Here is a 4,065-nt window from a genome sequence, read left to right as displayed (position 1 = left end):
TTGTATTGTGAGGTTGTTGACAACACCCAGCCCCAAAAGCCACATTGTAATTTCCTATATAGTGCAGTAAGGGATGCACAGGATTGTTCAAAGTCAAGCAGCCACACCACGGCCTCTGACAAACTTTCTAAACTTTGTTTTTAGAAGATGGGACTGATTTAAAAAGCATAACTTCTCCCTCTCTCACTCCCTTTCTATTTCTTGCTCACACACACACACACACACACACACACACACACACACACACACACACACACACACACACACACACACACACACACACACCTCAATTTCCTTGCCAAAAAACGTTTAAAACACATATAAGCCCACATGCCCTCTCTCTTTCTGTCTTTTTGCCTGGGATGAATTTCAGTATTAAGTTGTACTCAGTAAGCTTAATGTCTTGATTCATTATTTTCCATATCACTGCCATGGATGATGAAATAGGGCTAGAAGAGGGATCTGGCATACGTGCAGATCTTTGCATTATATGTCAGTGTGGAGGTGATCTGTCATCTTGTTCCACTGGATTGCAAAAGCTGATTGACTATAGCATTGCTATAGGCAACAACACACTTACCACATTTTGTACCGCTAAATTGGAAGACAATGCCAGTGTTAATATACACAGAAAATGCCAGAGGGTAGTGGGCAACACCTTATTGACCATTAAACGCAAAGCAATGCGGACCACTGATAGCAGTGATGCAAAGACAAGGAAAATTACAAGAGCATATAAAGATGTGTTTGACTGGATGAAGCAATGTATGTATTGTGGGAAATACTGCAATGATCAGTTAGACAAAAAATGTTTCCCCAGGTCATGACTATGGAGTATAAAGATTGTGTACTTTCAGTCTGTGCTGAACGAAATAATGCATTGTCAGAAGAGGTGAGATGCAGGGTTATCAACTGCATTGATCTGGTACAAGCTGAAGCAAAGGTATCAAGTGGATCAAAGACCATCATTGATTGAGGAGCCCTACTGCATAGGCTGAAGTGGATACCTGGGCAGACTTTTCAGGAGTTGTTTCAACATTATGCATCTTATCTGAAGACAAAGTATGGACAATGTCATGTGGCCTTTGATGGCTACGAAAGTGGCCCCTCAACCAAAGATCATGAGCACTTGAGGAGATCTGCAAAGATAGCCCCAAACATTACTATAAGCAGTAATGCAATTGTTCAAGTAACACAAGAGGCATTTTTCAGAAATGAGTCCAATAAATGCAAGTTCATAAATGAGCTGGCCAAGGAATTGAGAGAATATCAGATTTTCGTACAGCAAAGTGATGGCGACGCAGATGTTTTGATAGCTGAAATGGCTTTGAGGTTGTCAAAAGAGGGAGAGTCTGTAGTTGTCGTTGCGGATGACACTGATGTCTTCTGTATACTGCTGCATCATTGGAATTCGACCATGGGTGACATATTCTTCAGATCAGAAAGGAAAGGCCGGCAGAGGAACCAAAGAGAAGATCAAGTATGGAATATGTGTGATGTTTCAATTGCCAACCAGTCCATCAAGGAACACGTGCTCTTCATTCATGCCTGGGGAGGATGCGACACCACTTCTGCAACATATATGCAAACTTTTGTTACTACAGCAAGCTTGTTTAAAATGAGCTATCATGTTGTTTTTGATGTACTGAAGGTTTGTTATAGGGATTGGGTTTTATTACATCACTTATGAACTGAAAACTATTACTTTAAATCTTGTACTAGTGCAGATGTTTGGCAGTAGTCTGGCTCTGCCATCCAGTCGCTCTAGGTGTACTCCCAGTCAAGATTGTTCTCCGTTGTGGTACCCAAATGGTGGAACAGTCTCCCAGAGGCAGCAAGACTGCATCTCTTGCAGCCTTCAAGAAACAACTAAAGACATTCCTCTTTCGAGAGAATCTACTAAACTAATGCTTGAACTGGCCTTGCCCCAGGGCAGACTCCTGACATGATGTTTAGTTTAGTTTAGTTTGTGAGGGTGTGTGTGTGTTGTGTGTGTACTCGTTATGTACTCTTTATTTACTATTTATTAAAAAAAAAACTAACCCCTCTTTGCAACTGCACTTGTTTTGTATATTTCCTGTGCACTTTGTATTTGCTTGTGATGTTGGCTTGATTATGTCCTCTTTTGAAAGTTGCTTTGGTTATAAAGTGTCTGCCAAATGCAATGTAATGTAATGTAATGTAATGTTTGGAGTTTTATAAAAGCATATTATTTTGATTTTCAAAGACAACTGCATGAACATAGGATGTAAAGCAGTGTTTCCCAACCTTTTTTGTCTTGTGTACCCCCAAGCCTTTTCATTGTGCCATGAGTACCCCCGAAGTCAAGTTTTATACCGATTTCTCTATCCCAATGTAACTGAGCTACATGTATTTGATAAAATTACATGATGTTTCCAAGTACCCCCTGCAGTGTGCTCGCATACCCCTAGTGGTACACGTACCCCTGGTTGGGAAACACTGATGTAAAGGTTGAAACAACTGTTATTTTAATATAGAAAATAAACAAACTCCATTGTGTTTTAATCAGTGTCTTTGTCTTTTTAAATGTCAAATTCACATGTTAATGCTTTAAGCTGTTACTGTAAGATGTGAGCTACATTAAGCGGTAACCTCATGACCTTTGACCTCTACTTTTGACCTTATGACCTTTAATACCTAATCAGTTTATGTATAGGGTTGATGAGCTGTTGTGGGTTTAATAACAATCTTTCAATACATTTGAGAGGTAAAAAAAGATATTTTATGTCAAGTATGACCTTGCGTGACCTTGACCTTTGACCCCCGAGACATTAACTCCTCCTACTTTCATCAAGAACTTATGGTGAGTAAATATACCAAGTTTGGAAAAGATCCTTTCACTGGTATGGAAGATATCAGCTAATATACCTATTGGTGACATCATACGATTTTAGCCCAAAATGCATTATAATGTGTTACATTCAAAGCTGAATAACTTTTTTTCTGTACAAATCTGTGCTGTAGGCACCTGAAATTCTTATTCTGTATAAAATTACGGAAAGATTGATACCTAATATGCTTTCGCTTTATTTACTTCCACCTTCAAACCTAATTCGCTCAGACTATTGTTCATTTTTAATGTTTTGAATATATACAGAAGTAATATCCAAAAATGTATAACATGTTGCGGTCATTGGCTGCTCAGCACAGGGGCCACAACAGGGGCCAGGAGGAAATCTACAGGGGCCCTGGCCCACTGTCTGGAACCAGACCAGATTGGAAGAAAACACAAAAAGAACTTCAGAGGGAGGAGGAATGGGCAGTCATGGGAAACTGGTTAGGCCGTCAGACTTGTAGCCCAAAAGTTGCCGGTTCGACTCCCACCCTGGCCCCTGTCTAGAACCTTTCATGGTTTTTAGCCTATCCTTCACTTTTTTATGTGACATCAAGAGTGAGCAGCTCTGGCAGCATTTTGTCTTTGTGGCCACACATGGAATGGCTAAGAGTATCGGCTGACACTTAAACACTTCAGTAAAATTCTTGTTGCATGTGTCAGTACTCAGATGAAGACATTGGCCAAAAACAGATTGAATTTCACCAAGTTCTATGAATAAGGTCATAAATGATAATGATATATGAATTTAACTACCTTCACAGTATTAGACACTTATAAATCAATGTTCATAGCATAAACATAAACTGTTGGACTGGGATAACTAGGCCTATATTAAATATAATGATTCAGTTTTACTATATAAAATTCTCCATGGCCTGGCCCCTCCTCCTCTACAGATATTTATTACAAAAAGTATAAATAGGGCTACCAGAGCCAGTTCCAGCTCTGTCCCATTCAGAAAGAGCGCTTTTAGTCAGGCTATTTTCTCTTACAGAGTCTCTCACACCTGGAACACAATTCCCAGTAAAATTAGAGAACTGCCAACAGTAAACTCATTCAGTAAACAGTTAAAATTGTGGTTACTGGATTGTCAATGCTGTCAACATAATCTCACATAGGCTACTAGTATTGGCAGCTGTTCCTTAACTTATTCAGGTATTGTATCTTGTCATTGTATTTTGTATTATTTATTTTTTAAATGTGTGAAA

Source organism: Engraulis encrasicolus, chromosome 2, assembly GCF_034702125.1.
Source record: "Engraulis encrasicolus isolate BLACKSEA-1 chromosome 2, IST_EnEncr_1.0, whole genome shotgun sequence".
Taxonomy (NCBI): domain Eukaryota; kingdom Metazoa; phylum Chordata; class Actinopteri; order Clupeiformes; family Engraulidae; genus Engraulis; species Engraulis encrasicolus.
Note: the sequence above shows the minus strand (reverse complement) of the source record.